The 20,382-nt window shown below is 43.8% G+C and overlaps 1 protein-coding gene across 6 annotated transcripts in view; it reads left to right on the plus strand.

Moving 5' to 3' along the window:
- Window positions 1-20,382, plus strand: part of PARD3B (par-3 family cell polarity regulator beta) — a 665,445-nt gene that overhangs the window by 59,998 nt on the left and 585,065 nt on the right. The gene's annotated exons all lie outside the window — the stretch shown is intronic.

The raw sequence follows: 20,382 nt of genomic DNA on the forward strand, positions 1-20,382 counted from the left end.
ACATTTCATTATTGTATTTGAATTAAAATCTGAGCCATAAGAGTATTCATGCCAAGAAAAAAATATTAAAGCAGATGTCCAGAAAACTTATTGCTGTTTATATATTTTTGAAAATGTGAAATTTGTTTTCCTATCCTGCAGAAAAAGCCTTTTCAATGTAGAACTCTTTATCTCATAGAGTAATATTTTTCCTGACATCAGTAGCACCGATAATAATTACAGATTGATTCATAGATTGCTAAACTAATTTATATCTTGGTGATGTGTGTGAGAGAGAGGGGGGAAAAAAAAAGATGAGTGCTTATTGAAAGAATAGTGCTTGACGGTTAGAATTGACTTGCTGCTTGGAATAATTCCGACTTCAAAACAGTAGGTTGCTGTGTAACACTACAAAACATACTTTAATGTAGGATGACTAAAACGACATAATTTTAAAGCTCAGTATATACAGAGTGGCAGCAGCAAGGTCTTTGAAGGATTTCATGTCACATTAGCTGTATATCACTAAATTAACAAATGCAAGAAAAAACAGTTCCGCTGTGTGTAATTAAAGTTGACATTTCTAATACATTTTGTAATCTAGCAGTGGTCTCTCTTGAATTGTACATTGTTGTGAGGTCTCATGAGGTTGCCACTGAGATCATGATGGGCCATCTTACTATGAAACCTTTGTTCAAAAAAAAAATCCCCAACAAAAAACAATAGCTCATATTCGAAAGAGTTTCATTTAGATATAATGGTAGGTGTTTGGATAACTCAGGAAATGGTTATGGAATTTAGACCCTTCACCTCTGTCACTTTGTTCTTTCTAAAAAGAATGAGGAGTACTCGTGGCACCTTAGGCCTGGTCCACACTAGGACTTTAATTCGAATTTAGCAGCGTTAATTCGAATTAACCGTGCACCCGTCCACACCAGGAAGCCATTTAATTCGACCTAGAGGGCTCTTTAGTTCGAATTCGGTACTCCACCCCGATGAGGGGAGTAGCGCTAAATTCGACATGGCTATGTCGAATTAGGCTAGGTGTGGATGCAAATCGAACTTACTAGCTCCGGGAGCTATCCCACACTGCACCACTCTGTTGACGCTCTGGACAGCAGTCCGAGCTCAGATGTTCTGATCAGCCATACAGGAAAAGCACCGGGAAAATTTGAATTCCTTTTCCTGTCTGGCCATTTTGAATCTCATTTCCTGTGTGGACGTCGTGGCGAGCTCAGCAGCACTGGCAGCGATGCAGAGCTCTCCAGCAGAGGAGTCCATGCAATCTCAGAGTAGAAAGATGGCCCCAGCATGGACTGACCGGGAAGTCTTGGATCTGATCGCTGTGTGGGGCGATGAGTCTGTGCTTTCGGAGCTGCGCTCCAAAAAACGGAATGCAAAGACCTACGAGAAGGTCTCCAAAGCCATGGCACTCAGAGGATACAGCCGGGATGCAATGCAGTGCCGCGTGAAAATCAAGGACCTGAGACAAGGCTACCAAAAAATCAAAGCGGCAAACGGACGCTCCGGAGCCCAGCCCCAGACATGCCGCTTCTACGAGGCACTGCATGCCATTCTCGGTGGGTCTGCCACCACTGCCCACCAGTGACCGTGGACTCTGAGGATGGGATAGTGTCGAGGGGCAGTTTCTCGGCGATGTTCGCCGATGGGGAAGATGAGGAAGGGTTTGTGGAAGACGAGGCAGGCGACAGCGGTTACAATACTGCTTTCCCCGACAGCCAGGATCTCTTCATCACCCTCACAGAGATCCCCTACCAACCCTCCCCGGCCGTTAACCCGGACTCCGAATCAGGGGAAGGATCAGTCGGTAAGTGCTATAAACATGTAAACATTTATTTCTTAACAAAACAGGAATAAAAACTATATAAAAAGAAGGTCAATGCATATAGGGATCGAACAAAAATCCTCTTGGGACAGTTCAACGAAGCTCTCTGAGAGGTACTCGAAAAGCCTCCGCCGGAGGTTCCTGGGGAGAGGTGCCTTGTTGGGTGCTCCGTGGAAGCACACTCTTCCGCGCCAGGCCATCAGGAGGTATAATGGGAGCATCGCCTCGACCAGCATGGCAGCATAGGGCCCTGGTCTGTGCAGGGATTCACGCAGCATGCGCTCTCTGTTTCTCCTGGAGACCCGCCTCAGGGTGATCTCGCTCGGCGACTGCTGCATCTAATTAGGGGAATTACTTTAATGTTACTATTGTGAATGCTTGACTTTTCCTTTGCATAACAATGACCGTCGTTTAACAGCCACGTGTTGTAGGCTGCAGAGGAAAAGCATACAGGGATCTTTCACGGGGACAGCCGCGAGGGGCTGGAACAGGGTCAGACTTTATGCTTTCCAGATTGCCTGCAGCAGGAGGGCACTGCTATCCATTAACTGTTAAGCAGCCTAAAGTTTACGGCTTACCAGGCCTGGCTGCTACACGGATTCTGCTGTCCTGCCCCGCTTGTCCGATCTCCAGTGCAAGACCCCAGGCAATGAAAGCAAATGCCGAAAATTCGAACTTGTCCTGAGAGCACATGAGATTAGGTGCCCTGTATGGTCTTGTTCACAGAAACTGAATAGACTGTGTTCAGTGTTTGCAAACACGTATCTTTGGAAGGAAATCACTTCCTTTTTCCCATCACACAGCTGCGGCTCTTTCCCGAACTGCCCCGGCATCCCCCTCACAGAGGCTGGCGCAGATTAGGCGGCGAAAGAAAAAGACTCGGGACGAGATGTTCGCTGAACTGATGGCCTGCTCCAGAGCCGAGGCGGCCCAGCAGAGCCAGTGGAGGGAGACCCTCTCTCAGCAGCAGCGCTCACACAGCGAACGGGAGGACAGGTGGCGGCAGGAAGACCAGCAGGCGACTCAGACGCTGCTTGGACTAATGAGGGAGCAAACGGACACGCTCCGGCGCCTTGTGGATGTTCTGCAGGACCGCAGGCAGGAGCAGAGAGCCCCCCTGAACTGTATCTGCAACCGCCCTCCCCCGCCACAAAGTCCTGTCCCCCCCTCACCCAAAATCACAAGAAGGAGGGGCGCTAGGGGCCGTGAAAACTGTCACTCCACCCCAGCAGAGCGCTCATGTACCAAACAGCTCTCATTCCCTAAAGTATGAGAATTGCTTGCCTTCCTGGCTCACCCGATCCCAAATCCCAGTTTCATCCCCCAACTGTGTAGTTGAGTATTAAAAATAGTTTGCTGTTCATTACTGTTTCCGTCATGTTTCTTTGCAGAAGACTTTGTGTGAAGGGGGGGGAGGGGTTTGTTAATTGCATAGGACAGCCACCATTAACAGGGTACAGACATGGGGGCAGGATCAACAGCAGGTCACACACAGAGTTCAGTCACTAGGCAGCCGGGTCACTCTGCGAGGTGTCTGCTGCCCCAGGTCAGTCTGGGAGGTGTATGTTGCCCCCGGGTCCGAGCGCCTGGCATCCACAAATGGCAAGGCAGGCTGCCCTTACCATGCCCTTCCACCCTAGCCATGAACCTCTCCGATGCCCTGAACCCCAGCCAGAGCCATCATCCCCCCACACCTACTCACCCTTCCCCCACACCTACTCACCCTTCCCACACACCCCTCACCCCTTCCTGCAAACCCACCCCTTCCTGCATACCCTCCGGTAACCGTCCTCCCCCCAGAGACCGCTGTAGGAGCAGGAGCCTGTCAGTCCTCGAGTGTAGAAGCGGTCTGTACATCACCGCACACCGTACCCACCACAGTCTGCGTCCCTGTTGGAACCCTTGAACGAGAATTCGTTAGTAAAGAAAACTTCGTTAATTAAAAATGTTCCAATAACTTTATTTTTAAACGTCTGTTGGAAGGGGGGAAACCTGGTGAACGGGGTCTGTAACCGCTGAAAAAAGTCAATAGTAACTGAAACAGGGGCAGGTTCAGCTTCTCTGTAAAGAGACTGGACAGTCATAGGTTACCCTGCTCTCTGAGGAACCTAGCTTTCAAAGCCTCCCGGATGCACAGCGCTTCCCGCTGGGCTCTTCTAATCGCACGGGTGTCTAGCTGAGCGTAATCAGCAGCCATGCGATTTGCTTCAACCTCCCATCCCGCCATAAAGGTCTCCCCCTTGCTCTCACAGAGATTGTGGAGCACACAGCAAGCTGCAATAACAATGGGGATATTGGTTTCGCTGAGATCCGAGCGAGTGAGTAAGCTCCTCCATCTCCCCTTGAGACGTCCGAAAGCACACTCCACCACCATTCTGCACTTGCTCAGCCGGTAGTTGAAGAGCTCCTTGTCACTGTCCAGGGCGCCTGTATAGGGCTTCATGAGCCAGGGCATTAGCGGGTAGGCTGGGTCCCCGAGGATCACTGTAGGCATCTCCACATCCCCAACACTTACTTTGTGGTCCGGGAAGAAACTACCTTCCTGCAGGCGTCTAAACAGACCAGAGTTCCTGAACACACGCGCGTCATGAACCTTGCCCGGCCACCCGACGTAGATGTTGGTAAAACGTCCCCTATGGTCCACCAGTGCTTGCAGCACCATTGAAAAGTAGCCCTTTCGGTTAATATACTGGCTGGCCTGGTGGGCCGGTCCCAGGATAGGGATGTGAGTGCCATCTATAGCCCCACCGCAGTTTGGGAATCCCATCGCGGCGAAGCCATCTATGACGACCTGGACGTTTCCCAGGGTCACCACCTTTGAGAGCAGTAGGTCAATGATTGCGTGGGCTACTTGCATCACAGCAACCCCCACGGTAGATTTGCCCACGCCAAAGTGGTTCGCTACTGACCGGTAGCTGTCTAGCGTTGCAAGTTTCCAGAGGGCTATGGCCACTCGCTTCTGCGCACACAGGGCTGCTCGCATCCGGGTGTCCTGGCGCTTCAGGGCAGGGGCCAGCAAGTCACACAGTTCAAGGAAAGTGCCCTTACGCATCCTGAAGTTTCGCAGCCACTGAGATTCATCCCAGACCTGCAGCACTATGCGGTCCCACCAGTCCGTGCTTGTTTCCCGGGCCCAGAATCGCCGTCCCATAGCATGAACGTGACCCATTGCCACCATAATCTCCACGGCGTGGCGTACCGTGCTTTGTGAGAGGTCTGTGCCACTCTCACACTTCACGTCCTCACCGCGCTGCCGGAGCCTCCTCGCCCGATTTCTCAGCAGCTGACTTTGGAAGAGGTGTTCGATAAGGTGCGAGGAGTTGACAACGGCCATAAGTGCAGCGATGATTGCAGCGGGCTCCATGCTCGCAGTGCTGTGGCGTCCGCGCTGTCACTGACCAGAAAAGTGCGCGAACAGAGTTCCCGCCAGCGCTTTCAAGGAGAGAGGGCGGGAGTGACGGTTGAATGATGACAGTTACCCAAAACCACCCTCAACACATTTTTCCCCCAGAAGGCATTGGGGGCTCTACCCAGCATTCCAATGGGAAGCGGGAACTGTGGGATAGCTGCCCAGAATGCACCGCTTCCAATGTCGACGCTTGCCCCATTAGTGTGGACTCACAAAGTCGAATTAGTGTCCTTAGTGTGGATACACAAATTCGAATTCATCAGGTCGAATCCACAAATTCGACCTAAGTTAAATCGAACTACTCTTGTAGTGTAGACATACCCTTAGAGACTAACAAATTTATTTGGGCATAAGCTTTCATGGGCTAAAACCCACTGCAGGTTTAGCCCACAAAAGCTTATGCCCAAATGAATTTGTTAGTCTCTAAGGTGCCACGAGTACTCCTCGTTCTTTTTGCTGATACAGACTAACATGGCTACTGCTCTGAAACCTGTCATCTTTGTTCTTTCTGTATCTGTGGTAGAAATAAGATTCAGAACAGAAAATGTTCCAGGACTTTTTTTTTTAAAACACTTGAAAGAGTGACGGGAGAATTATTGTATCTTACGCAAATGCTTGGAAACAATTATTTGAGCATATCATACTTGTCCTGGTTTTATGCACACACAAATACAAAGAGCAATGCAGCACCTAAATCCTTTAGTTTTCTTTCTGAATAATCATTGGTAACTTATTTTTAAATCTGATATTGCTCTGAAGCAACCAGCCGTGCTATTGAGCCCTGCTTCACAAAATTCTTAGGAACATTTTTGTATCAAATCAGGAACAACAGCTGGATGATGGTCGCATACATAAATTGCCAAGGAAAAACACAGCAATAATCTGAAGCACAAGGCCACTGGAATCCTTTATACTTGGAGAAACAGAACCTCTCTCTACCACAGCTTACATGGATGCCAGGCAAAACAAGAGTCAAGGTCAAATAGCTTAATTTTCAAATGCTACCAGCAGGGAAGTGGCGAGCTAAAATAGGATGCTTGATCTTTTGTCTTTGTGGCTTTCTCGCTCATCTAGACTCATTTGTAACTTAAAACAGCAGACTGGGATTTTGCTCTCAATTAATGGAATACATGAACATAGAAGATGGACATCTTCACTTTTTCTCTATTTGTACTGGTGTATACATTCTCTGAAATAACTTGAGAAATAAGACTAGATAAAATATGTGTAATTCTAATTACAGTGTATTGGCTTCACAGACTAATATTAACTAGGCTCTTAAAGATGGAAACTGCAAAACCAGGAAGCATCCAGTTTTTCAAAAGCTAGTTTTTTTTATCCGTACCCCCTTATTCACCTTAAATGTCATAACATTTGAGTGTTACATGGATGCTCCTGTTAACTAATTAACATCCTGTTTCAAAATCCCAGAAATTTCCTACAGTTGGAGCACACAAGGATTTGTGGGGTGAGGGTCTTAGTCACCTAGTACGTAGACTGAGGTCTGGCCAAATGTCTGTCAGAGATTCAGTTTCTTATGTGAGGCCTAAAGGATTAAACTTCAGCTCTTCATTGAGTAATGGTTCCTTTGTTTCCCACTGTGGGTTTATGCATATGCCCAGTGCAAGAGAATTTGAAAGTAGCGTTTGTTGGTGCATGCCTTTGCCCTGGCTCTCCTCATACTTCTGGCTGAGGGGATAAAGGGTAGGGTGAACTGACCGTTTCTCCAGTTACTTCTCATCACCGCATGGTCCGGGTTGGAACCGCCAATGTCAGTAGCTTTGTCTTTATCCTACAAAGTAAGGTTTAGGTTTTGCTTTGTAAATAGTTTTAACAGCTTATATAGTTGAGTGTTTGGATTGTCTCTTTGGGAAACACCCTCCACTCCATCTCCCTGTATCACGTTCAGGTACCCGACTATGCCCAGGACTCCAAACTTCAAACCCTGTGCTTCTTGCCCACGATCCTTCTTGGTCAGCGATGACCACCAGTGCTGCCTGTACTGGCTTGGGGAAGCCCACATGGCGATGAGATGCAGTATCTGCTGATCATTCTCCAGCTGTACCTAAGAAGAGTGAGAACTTTGTCTCTGCAAACACCTCATGGAGAAGGCCATGAAGCCTCAATCAGACCCAGGCTAGGGAACCCTCCCTCTACATCTGCCTGATTCAGCAAGGAGAATGCCTGCCTGCCTGCCTGCCTGCCTGCTGCTGCGAAGTCGAACTCTGGTGTGGGACTGTCTACCCTCACAGGCCCACCAGTAGAATTTTTGTTTTCTCATCCTGCTCCCAACTCTACTGCTGGTCCAGGCCACTTTTGAAAGGGCTAGACCGCAACATACCCAGTCTACTCCTATGGATAAAGAGGGCAAATGTCTGGACCTGTTGGGGAGAGTTTTTTTTGTCATTTAACCTCCAGTTTAGGGTAGCCAATTACGACTTCCTGAACTATGCCAAGTTTGCAAAGATTATAGCTCAGTGGTTTGAGCATTGGCCTGCTAAACTCAGGGTTGTGAGTTCAATCCTTGAGGGGGCCATTTAGGGATCTGGGACAAAAATCTGTCTGGGGATTGGTCCTGCTTTGAGCAGGGGGTTGGACTAGATGACCTCCTGAGGTCCCTTCCAACCCTGATATTCTATGATTACTGACAGGCATCTGCAACAGGACAGAGCTCCTTTCTAAACTTTGATAGATGAAGGCAAAGTAATAACCAAGACCACGCTCCAATCCGCAGTTGACAACTCTGATACCTCCTCTGGTGCAATGGGTACTGTTGCTGTTATGTGCAGGGAGTCATGGCTCCATGCATCAGGGTTCCCTAGGGAGGCCCAGAATACCATTGAGGTCCTTCTCTTTGGTGAATTGCAGCTCTTCAACCAAAAGATGGACGAGTCCCTTCATACCCCAAAGGGGACCAATTGACACTACTTCCAATTTTTCCAGCTCTGGGTGTATAGTGCGCATGCATGCAACCCACAGTGGAATACAAATAGGGACTACACCTCTCGAAGAATGTTCCGTTGCAGATCAGTAATTTCCTCTTATCTAAAGGTTCAATTTTTCTACCCTCTGGTTTATTATTCAAGATTTTTTTGTACTCTTCCCACATCCTTTTTTTCAGAACTATTGCATAATTGAGACTTCCAGTGGTACTCCTGCACTTCATCCTGGTTTTGCAGATCTTCAAAATACCTCTGTATAATCTTCAAGAGGGTGCTTTGCCATGTTTGTTTGTTCCCTTCCTTATAGAAATGATGTCATAAGGGGAGAGTGTTGTGAGTTCTGTCTGTTTAAGGAAGCCTATATTGAGTTTTTCCTTGGAAAGTTTGGTCCAGGTTCTAACTGGTACACAGCCAACATACAGTTTCACACTTTGGATTTGGAATCAGCTTGCAATGTCTTTCTATGCTTGAGTGTAGAGAATTGGCTATCTTATTATTTGTTCATGGGGATTTTAAATGCTTAAAGGCTCAGTCTCTCTGAATGGACCTGTTCATATACATCAAGCATGTAGAACATCTGTTAAGGCTTACGGATACATCAAAGTGCATTTCAGGAGGTGCTCCTCAAACCTTGTGAAATCTTGAGCTTTGTACAAGGAGACTTGCCATTTGACTACTGGAAGTTTGTCAGTATTGTAGCATTTGGTGAAGTAATTGCATTCTGTCCTTGGGTGATGCAGCATTTGGTCATTACATCTTCCCTCAATCTAAGGCAGGAAGGAAATTAGCATTAATTTTAATTTCCATTTTTACATCTCCTATGGGGATTTGTGGCTTAGGATGTGAAGTTTTTTCCCTTTCTAGGAATTGTTTGGAAGCTATTTCCTATCAGTAATATCCAGACAAATGTACAAGAGGGAGAAAACTAGTTCCCTGGACTGTACTTTCTATTTCTCAAAATGAAGGGCATTCATTGATCTGGGAAGACTCTGTAAAATAAACGTTGTACATTTTAATTGTTAGTTTATTAAGTTTTCTAGTAGTTGATGTAATTTCTACTTTGGAAGTCGCATTTTGGGATCAGAGTGCAGTGCTTCAGAAGTTCAGCATGTGAAGATCTGAACAGGGGCAGGAAAAGGGTGAAGGAATATGGAGCAACATAAGTGGCATTGATTTTTGGTTGCATGAACAAGTCTCCTCCTTGAGTAATATCTAGGGCGATATGAATGAATGAATAATAATCAGCAGAGGGCAAACTGGTGTGAATTATGTACAGTGTTCCTGTGTATGTCAGAAGACAATGGTGGTGAAATGTGTACGAAATATAAGGTGGCTTCTGTGCTTGAAGAAAATATGGAGGGCTTGAATGGTACTTGAAGTCTTGCAAACAAACCAGGGAGAGACCAAAGAGAATAATTATCATGAGAGACCAAGCAGATTGAGACCTTCAGAAGGGAGAATACTTACGTGGGGAAAAAGTGAAGGCACGCTGAATCAAGAAAACAAGCAATGAAGGCATGTTACATGTTGGAAGAGCAGAGGAAAAATGTATATGTGCAGCCAATTAATCTTCATATCTATAGTAGGAGTGCTGACTTTGGCAAAATTGTGGCTTGGCTGAGAGTCCAAGTGAGTTCAGTAGCCCAACCAGTGATCAAAATGCACTAAAAGGTAGCCATCAGAAAGAAAGGGAAGACAACAGTCCTAATTGGTAACTGAGAGGAATGGTAAAAGTAACATCCTTTGGCGATAAACTGAACATAGCCCTTATCTTAGCACCAACTCACAGGTAGAGCTGCTGCCTTTGGACCCCAGGTTCCCAACCAAAATTCTGATTTGCAGTAATAGGCACGACACAGAACTTTTGGTTAGTCTAATTCAGTTTTAGTATCTGGCAACTGCCAGTGTCAGAATTGGCTATATAATGTGTTTCTAAGAGGATAAATCACATTTTTTAATTGGATAAGAAACATAGTTCTAAAATGTTCTTGAAGTCTGTCTTGCACTATGTGTATTCATTGTCTTTTATTTGTTTACCTCACTTCCTAGGATTCATAGGTCTTTAGGGTCAGAAGGGATCTAGTCTGACTTCCTGTATAACAGAGGGCATAACATTTCACCCACTTACTCCTTTACGGCGCTTGATAATTAAGTGCTTGTATAGGAGAGAAAATTGATTTTAGTTTTAAAATGAAGACCTAAATGTAGGGTATACCTCTAAATTCAGACAAATAACTTCTATCTACAAGCAAAATCATGTATTCAGTAATAATTTTATAAAAAGGAAAGTTTGCTATATTTGTCTCCCCCACTCTCTCTCACTTTCACTGGGCTGGTCAGGGGATTGGAGTGTGGGAGGGGGTGAGGGCTCTAAATGGGGTGTGTGGGCTCCATGGTGAGGCCAGAAATGAGGGGTTCAGAGTGTGGGTTGGGGCAGAGAGTTGGGGTGTGGGAGGGGGTGAGGGGTCTGGGGTTCACGTGGGGGCTCTAGGCTGGTGGGTGGGGGGCAGAGGGGTTCAGGGTGTGGGAGGGAGCTATGGGCTGGGGCAGAGGGGTGAGGGCTCTGTCTGGGTGTGCAGGCTCTGGGGTGGGGCCGGGGGTGATGGGTTTGGGGTGTAGGAGGGGGATCTGGGTTGAGGAGTGGGGGCTCAAGGCTGGGGCAGGGGATTGGGGCTCAGGGTTGGGGCATGGACTTATCTCTGGTGGCTCCTGGTCAGTGGCGCAGTCGAGGGGGGCAAGGCAGGCTTCCTGTGTGTCCTGGCACTGCGCTGCACCCCGGAAGCAGCCAGCAGGTCTGGCTCCTAGGCAGAGGCGTGGCAGGTGGCTTTGTGTGCTGCTCTTGCCAGCAGGCACCTCCCCTGCAGCTCCCATTGGCCGTGGTTCCTAGCCAGTGGGAGTGTGGAGCTAGTGCTCGGGGCGGGGGTAGCGTGCGGAGCTCCATGGCCCCATCGCCTAGGAGCCGGACCTGCTGGCCACTTCCTGGGTGCAGCGCAGCACCAGGACAGGTAGGGACTAGCCTGCCTTAATTCCGCAATACTGCCAACCGGACATCTAACGGCCCGGTCGGCGGTGCTGACCGGAGCTGCCAGGGTCCCTTTTCGACTGTGTGTTCTTGTTGAAAACGGGACACCCTGGTCATCCTAGCCAGAGCACTGACAAGTGAAGGCCTCGAATACTTTTTGGAGGCAGTGTCTAAAGTTCACGATTTGTCAGAGGAAGATGCCCACAACAGAGAGTCATGATGCAGGGGTCTTTTATGACTCAGGAGTTGCACCAGACCTAATCATTTCTGGTTATAAATATGAGGAGGTGCTGGAACAAATTGCCACATTTAGAGAACAGGTGGACCACCAGAGCTTTATGGTGTTCATTTAAGTGTTCTGAAGAATTTAAGAATGCAGTGGCTGGGGGACAGATTTTAAATCCAGTGGCAGTTAGGCATGTAAATACCTTTTAAAATCTGGCCCTTAGCGCCTAGCAAAATAATGCAATCTCATTAAAATCGTTACACTTCAGTCCTTTTATAGAGTATCAGAGATTGTCTTTTAGAAAAGACATTACGGTTATTCTTGGAATTACCAACCAGTAAATTTTGCTTCAGTACCAGGTAGCCTAGTTGAAGTGATGATTTTAAAAAAATAAATGCCTCTAGATCATTGCATGATAGCAATAAATGAACACAGCTTCTGAAAAAGAAACCATGATCACCGACCTATTAGGTCTTGTAGTGTGTGAACAAAATAGCAAACAAGAGAATCAGCAGATATAACTTATTTGGACTTTCAAAAATCCTTTCTCAGAGTCCTCCACAATAGATTATTAAGGAGACAAAGTACTCTTGGAGGTGAGAGGCAAAGTACTGTCGTAGATTAGAAATTGGTTTAGAGACAGAAAACAAAAAGAAATTTGTTTAGAGATGGGATTAAATGGTTAACTTTCAGGATTGCAGACTGTTGACCGTAGAACTTTAAATGTGTATAATGATGGTGGTTAGTATATTAAGAATGCTTTGAGTAATGAATTGACACAAAATTACTTGGGTTGTGTTAAGATTGTAGAATGCCATAGGGATTTTGAGGTATGTAAGAAAGCTAGCTGAATGAATGAGCAGCACAGTGAAAGATGGAAATTAATTTTTGACAACTGAGGTTATTCACATTGGAAGGGATAACCTTTAACTACTTGAATACATTGCAAGGCCCTAAATTAACCAGATGCACTTGATAAAAAACAGTGCCACTGTGGATGGCTCAATGAAACATCTTCTCAATGAGAATTTTTCTGTTCTCACTGTCTGTAGCGATGAATTTGATGTCAAGACTGGAGTCAATTGTTTAAAAGCTATTGGACTCTCAAGCTAGTTTATATACTATCCCTATGGGGATTTGTGTGACTGTTTTTAATAGGCTTTTTTGTTTTTGAATTGTACATAACTTTAATAGACCATAACAAAGGTTTTTATTTTGTCTTTGGAAATATTCTGATATCTCTTTCAAGGGTAGAGAATTTGTCTGCAGTAAAAATATGGGGAAAATGCATTTTTCTCATAGGGCTGTGTATATTTTTTGACTCTGTAGACATTTGTATGTACTGTCCACATTTCCATCACGTTTTAAAAAAATGTAAATCTGTGTAAATACTTAAATGGAAGCAGGATTGTATCGTATCTGAATTGCAAAACTCATATCAACTTAAATGGAAATAGGAATGGGTACTTAATGTCCATTATATGCCATAATCCTATTAGGAATTTTGAAGTTACGTTATTTGTTAACATTGTGGGAATAAGAAAAAGGAACATGAGCCAATCTTCATGATGTTCTGTTTTGTAAATTTAGAATCTCCTTAATGCGTGCAGATTTAAAAAATGGCCCCGAGCACACACTTGAATCTAGGAACAAACATTTAATTCTCCCTATGAACTGTCTACAATTTTATAGGGTTTTTCTTTGAGGGTTATTTTTTGTTGAATACTTGAGCATTTAATTATTCACTATATTTAGAAGTCTAAAGTTCCAAGGATGGAACAAAGGGCTGCACCAGCAAAATGAGCATTCATCTGATGACTCCACAAAGTGGTCATTTCCATGAGGAACTGGCACTCAAGATGCAGCGACCATTTTTAAAATGCAAATGACTGTCATGCACAAATGTTTTTTTGCAGTTTCCACCTTTGAAATGTTTTTAACTTCCTGTTAAACCTGTTGCATGTTTAATCTTATGAACATTTCCCTCCCCCCACCCCCGCCTGAATGTTATTTACAGTGTTTCTGTTGTATACATGGCTTGGTTTTCCTTTGTGCAGGTAGAGTGAGTACTTTTTAAAATGAGAAAGTACATTGGGGTTTCTTGATGAGAAAATATAAATATAATCTCCATTTATACACTTACAAGTGGTGATTTTAAACTGAAAATATGCATTCACTGAAAATTTGTCTACATAAAATTGGCATCTCCTTATTCAGTAGATCTGGTTTCTGTGTTTGTTTAAAACCACGTCGTCATGCCTCAAAGAGAGAAGTTTTTCAGTCCTCCCTGTCACCTCCCATTTTCATTGCAGTCTCATACAACTGAGAGAGTGAGCAAAATCACTGTCTGTCTTCCCATTCTGTATGTATGAAACTGATTGTTCCTTCCTAAGTGGAGCACTTTGCATTTGTCTTTATTAAACTTCATCCTGTTTACCTCAGACCATTTCTCCCATTTGTCCAGATCATTTTGAATTATGACCTTATCCTCCAAAGCAGTTGGAATCCCTCCCAGTTCGGTATCATCTGCAAACTTAAGTGTACTTTCTATGCCAATATCTAAGTCGTTGATGAAGACATTGAACAGAGTTACCATTAGAGAATCTCATAAGAGCAGTAGCCATTAAGATGGTGACTGTGTAGATCAGATGAATGCAATAAACAGGGCTTGGTACAAAGGATGTCAAAATGAATGTTTTAATTGCTTATATATTAATAATTAAATATACAAAATAGCAAAACAATGAATTGCTTCCTATTCTTCAACAACAAAAAAATATTATGGATTGTCTGTTTTATGGTGTTTAGAAACATACTCTGCCATCTGGATAATGTCCAAATGCTACAGGAATCCTCAGCTGATCAATGAAACTGACTTTATGGCCCACGTGTGCCACTGTTGTTGGGCTGAGTACGTCTCTTAAGTTGTTGAGGTGTTTTTTTTTTGGGGTGGGGGATGCTTTTAAAAGAATACTTCTGAGGGTTCACTTAGAAGTGAATTGAGTTTTGATGAGGAATTTAAAGGAGAAAAGTGTGCTAGATGTGCAAATGGGTTTGGGGAAGGTGTTCCAGATCTAGATGCTATTGTGGAAAATGGCACAGAGGTAGGAGTGAAAGAAGGAATCAAATAAGGTGTCAGGGTTGATGTCGCTTGTAAAACTGTAGGGGAAAGGAATGCAGTTAGAAGGCAAGGTTAGGTGCAGACTCAGAATAAAACTGTCAGCTCCATTCTGGACAAATACAAAACCTCTATTAGGTTGGTGTAAGGTTCTTGTATTCTTAAAGCAGCCTTCACTCTTAGGGCTTGTTTACACCACGGTGTTGCTCCTAATCTGGTTCCTGTCCACACAAATCTCTAGCTCACATAAGTGGTGCTCAGAATTCAAGCTAGCTGACCTGTCAGGGGGTGTGGGTTGAAGCTTGAGTTTTGAACTAGTAACGCAGTCAGGGATGCAACTACTTTGGTCTGCCGATCCATTCGCTTGTGTAGTTGGAGTGCATGTTTGTTTTACGGTATGACCTCTCAAACTTGAGCTAGTCTAATGTGAGAGAAAGTAAGTTGAATGTAGATAACTTGAGGTAACACTGAAGTGAAGATAAGCCCTTAGAGATCTGTGACATAAAAACCTTAATAACCTTATGTGCCATCTGAGGTGTTGCATTCTTAGAACCTTTTAGGGTACTATGGGCTTATACCTGGAGAACACATAACTGCTGCTGTGCAGCTTATTCTCATGAGATTGCTCAGATCTCTCATAACCCACATGAAAAAGAGTCTTTTTAAGAGGTTCCAGAGCACTATTCAGCCCAACTCAGCAATGAGAAAAGCCCACCATAAAAGACTGAGTGCATCTGATCTGATGCTGAGCCCCTGTGTCCATGTCAAATGTGCAGTTTGACAGGCAGACAAGGTCAGCAGCAATTTTCTCTTACTGCTCACTTTGAGGGGTAAAACTATTAGCTTCACGGGCTCCCTGACATGGAATATAAACACAGACGTGGTTCCCTCTGAGAAACTCAGGTTGATGGTCCATAATCCAGGTATGGTAATCGGACTGGAGTTCTCTTTAGTCCCATCTGCAAGTACTGATGCAGAGAAGGCTGAAGTTCTGACTAGTTAGAGAACTATGAGGAGCAGGCCAATAGTAAATGAAGCCCTGTTGTCTGGTTCTTTATTAAAAAAAGGTCTTTACTATCCAGCATACGTTGTCTTTGAGTAGCCCCTCAGCCCAGCATGGCTCAGGCTGAACACTGTGTATTCTGCTTAGCTTATTAGACTCTTTACTCATCACAGGGATATTTCTCTTCAAATAGCCTTGAGGCATGCCTTTTATTTTAGCAGATGCCCTAATCTTTCCATTACTCACAGTTAGGAGTAGTCATTGGGAATGACTGGGAAGATGATGTGCTGGTATTATACAGTGGTTCTCTACAACTCTATTTGCGTTTGGGTCTTCTGAGTTGAGTACCCCTGCCATAGTTAAAGGTGACAAGCACAATTGTCCATGCATTGTAGTGCCATATTTATTAATAAAGACTGTCTAGTATTCCCCAGTTTTTCCCCATTGTTCTTCCTTGTATTCAGTTGTGCATTCTCCCTGCCCCCATAAAATATTTCTTGTGAGAGAGAATGTAGCTAAAGGCTTTCTGAGACCATGGATGGCAAAGAAATAGGTAACCTGTATGTTAATGTTGAACCAATTGAAGTGTGGCAAGGATCTACTTGAATACTATATTGATAGTATTAAAAACAAACAGAGAAGAGTAATCTGAACAATAAAAATGTGGGAAAGGTATGATGAAACTGAAGAAACTTCTTTTTTTCTTAATATGAAATGAAATATTAACTTTGCTATTTTAGAACAGTCCTACTCAATGATTCACTTGGGGAGACACAGACATTTAGACTGTTCAGGCTTTTCTCTCTTTCTCAAACTGAAAGTTCCGTTTAAAGAAGGAAAGTGTTTAATGACATTCACTGAACATAATGATGTTACAGTTTCTACTTGACAGAAATTTTTGCCTGAAATGAACCTCATGCTCATATATAATACATACAAGTAGTGAAAACCTTTCTGCTTGGCTAAATGTGATTTTAAGCCTAGTTTTGTGTGGGTGGGGGCTGGCTTCCTTGTAAACCCTTCTAGTAACTAAGTCAGGTGCTAATCGTATGCATTTTGAAAGTTCTGTTAAAATATTAAAGCTAGATATGTAGGGATTTTTTTTGTGATTCTATGAATTTTTTTCAGCAATGGAAGTGTAAACTGTAGACTTTCTGTTTATCCTGTTTTTTATGAGATTTTTTTCAAGTTACCTAAATCTTTCCTTTGGAAGGTACAACATTTTTTTTTTCTTTTCTTTCTCTTGCTGAAAGGCACTGATGTGTCATGCTGTCCTTTACACCATGTCATGCTGTCGGGAGTGGCTCAAGAGCATGGGTACCAACCTTAGGGCAGACTGTTAAGAAGCAGGGTACAAACCCCAAACTGGTTGTGAATTCTATATTTAGATGTATGAAGTGTAAGCTCCTCAGGCACTATAAGAGCCTAACCATGGAGTCGGAGTCCTCTTGGGTACTCTATCTTGCCACCTCGGCAAGCTTGTCGTTGAGATAGATGGTTCCTTACACCAAAAATCACAATGATACCCAAAGAACAAGTCACTCACCCCAGGTCAATTGCACTTCAGATCTTACACCAAAGACAGTGCTTGTAGCCAATGCCACAAAGATTTATTAGCTGAGAAAAAGAAATGTTATTTTACAAGATTAAAGCAGGTAAACATACTCACAGAAATGAGTTAGTCTGAGGTTCCAAAAGGTGGTAGAAGCTGCTGTAATATGCAAGCTCTATATATCCTTTAGGGCTAAGCAGCTGGAGAGGTCTGTTGCTTACGTTTGGAAATCATGCTCTCTCAAAGTCCAAGCAGCATAGAGGTCCTCCAGTTTCTTCCTTTTGGGAATTTTTATTCCACTCTTCCCAGAGTTCAGGCTGACGGGATGAGTTCACACACAGGTGTCCTCTTCATGGGCGGAGGGGGACAAATGCAGTCTTTGTTCTTTGATGTTTCACAAAGGCTCTGTAAACGGGCTACTCACCGCTGCGGCGCCTCCTGCTGGTTGCTCTGGGGAATTAGCTCTCTTTCAGCCCGGAGCGCCCTCTGCAGGCCGGTGATCCCCCCTTTTTCCTATCGGCCCCGTGTCCCTCCCAGGACCCGGTGCCCCTTTCACTATAATTGGGTCTCCCCCTCCCAGGGGAATCCCCACACTACTATCCCCACTTTGCCTCAGTAGTGGCCACTGACAGTCATGGTCTAGCCCCACACCCTGGGGCAGACTGCAGTATCAGCCCACTCATCACAGGCAAAAGGGGTTTGGACCTGCTGCTTTGTCCTACCCCTGGGCTGCCCTCTGCAACCCCCAGTACCTTTGGCCCTTTGCTAGGCCGCAGCTTGGGGCTTTCCAGGCTGGAGCTTCCCTAGCTCCTCAGCCTGTTCCCAGCCCTGCTTCACCCAGGTACTCTACCTCTGCTCATAAGCAGCCAGGCCCATCCCTCTCTGAAGGCAGAGAGAGAGTGTCTGGGCTCTGGCTTCCCTGCCCTCTTATAAGCCCCAGGGCTTCAGTTTGGGGCGTGGCCCCAGCTGTGGCCACTTCCCTACTCGGCCCAGCTTGCAGAGCCACGCCTCTCAAGCCCTGGCAGGCAGCATTTCAAGCCCCTCCGGGCAGGAGCCGGGTCCACCCTGCTACAGGCTCACTGAAACCAAATGAGCCATCTTGGTGAGCAAAACCTACCACTTTCTGTAGGAAGCCAGCATTTTACATTAGTTAATTCTTCTGTCCTGTTGCTGAGTTACAGAGGTTTACAATGCAAACATTCAATATAACTTTGTAACATGGAGCTACAGATGTTAAAAGTAAGATGAATGCATGCAGTATCCTACAAGCATTTTGATAAAGTCTAAACACATTCTTATAAATGTAACATCTATTTTAACACTGCTAATGGTTGAGCCAGACTGGTTTCCAGCTGTGTATCGGTCAGTGTTCATTTGACACATAGGGGCCTTGGCCTGAGCTGGCATCAGGTCTGCCAGCATCACAACACAGATAAAATCATTTATTATTATTAATTTTTTAAAAACATTATAGTAACTGATAAAATAGGTCTAAATCCTTTACTGTGAAATGTATGTATAATACAGGCCAGTGTATTGTAAAACAAACTCTTGACTTTAATGAAACTTACACCAAACAAGATTTTTTTTTTTTTATAAATGAGTGCTTTTCCTTATAAGGTATAGAATGCTGTTCTGGACTGAATTTTTGACACACAATCTTTTATTATGACTTCCAATTAATTAATACCATAGCAAAATCATTGTTTTAACATATCTGTTTTCCCTGGCAATTAAATCTGTTGCTGCAAGCATGCATAGAAACTTGACATGTGCGTCAAACTTTTTTCAGTTTACTTTGGGCTTCTGCCAGTATCTTAGTTGTAGTCTTGAAAGTTTGAATGCCTTGTTTCAGAAAGCAATTCTTCCAAGGGCAGTCAGTTCTTATATTTTACGTTTCTTGGTGCTAAAGAGATTATACAGGGATTGCCAGTTCTAAAGTTTAGGGATTTTCAGGATGGAAAAGGGGGAATGTAGTAGATATGTAAAAAGAACCCATAAAAATCTTTCAAACCAATTTTAAGTGTCATCTTGAGGCAACAGTTAATATCCCTGTCAAAAGATGCCGAGATATCAGCCAAAATGACACCTTGCTACTCAGTTTTTTGGAGTTTACACTCCTATTTTGTGTTGCTTCAGTAATGATCCCATTCTAATGTATGTAGGGGGAAAGTACATCCTAACATTTGTGTGGCAGAGAATGGTAACTAAAAAGGTCTTTTTTTTAGCTTTGTTTTTTTTATATAGACTTTTTTGATTTTAAAGAAGTGTTTGATTATTCTTAGTAATACGACTGTAGCTTCTAAAAGCTATCATTCAGTATTCCCATTTTAGCTTTGCTACATTCAGGATACGTGTCTGTGGTTCTCCATTCTGTATTTCTATACTGTATGTCTGAGGATATACTTAAGTTAACAGCAATAATATGTAAGGTGACATACGGTAACATTGTTTGCCCCATGAGTTTAAATACTTCCTCATGTTTTGCCCTTTACTTAAATTTCTTGGGATGAAAATCTTTACCCATATTAGGAAAATGTTGATAAATGGTATTTACATGTTCTTAACTAATTCTCAGCAATCAAACTGTAAAAATAAAAACGTTTTTGAGAATCATTTGCATATTTAAAAAAGTAGCAGTTATAGTCAAAACATCCTTCAGTAGGAATAAATATTATACAGTATGTAGTTACTAACTATGTAGCTGCCAATGGGGGATATCTTTCACTTAGAAGGAAGAGAATTGGAAGGAAGAAAATCATTTTAAAATTAAAAAATTACCCCTCGCTTCTCTTTTAAAGCAGAAATACATTTGCAGGAGCTGTTCTAATAGCTCTTCCAAGTATTTCATCAGTGACTTTAAATTTGACCTGGAAAAAGATTCTGACTTGTTGGAAAATAGTAGAGCTGTGTGAATCTCCACACTCTTTCCTTGCAGGGATTCTGAGGACCTTTTTTCTCTCATCTCGATTTTGTGTTGGATTGCACGTTCTGAGTTTGTCTCCAAGTGTTTGGATTTGTTTTAAAAACAAAAAGCAAAACTCTGCTAAAACTAGTTATTTTTCACGGGATTTTTTTTATTGAAACCGTGTAAAAAAAGCGTGAATTTTGTTGTGAAAAAATTTTTAGGTCCTGGTTTGTTAACTTTTTGATGAACTAAGACAGAAGGTTGTCAGTTTTTTAAATTAAATAACACCATGCCTTGAAAAACTCCTCTAGTTCCTGTTTTATATTTATCCCCCCCACCAAACCACACCATTTTTAAGGGAGGAGGAGGGAAGAGGT

This window comes from Mauremys mutica, chromosome 10, assembly GCF_020497125.1.
Source record: "Mauremys mutica isolate MM-2020 ecotype Southern chromosome 10, ASM2049712v1, whole genome shotgun sequence".
NCBI lineage: Eukaryota > Metazoa > Chordata > Testudines > Geoemydidae > Mauremys > Mauremys mutica.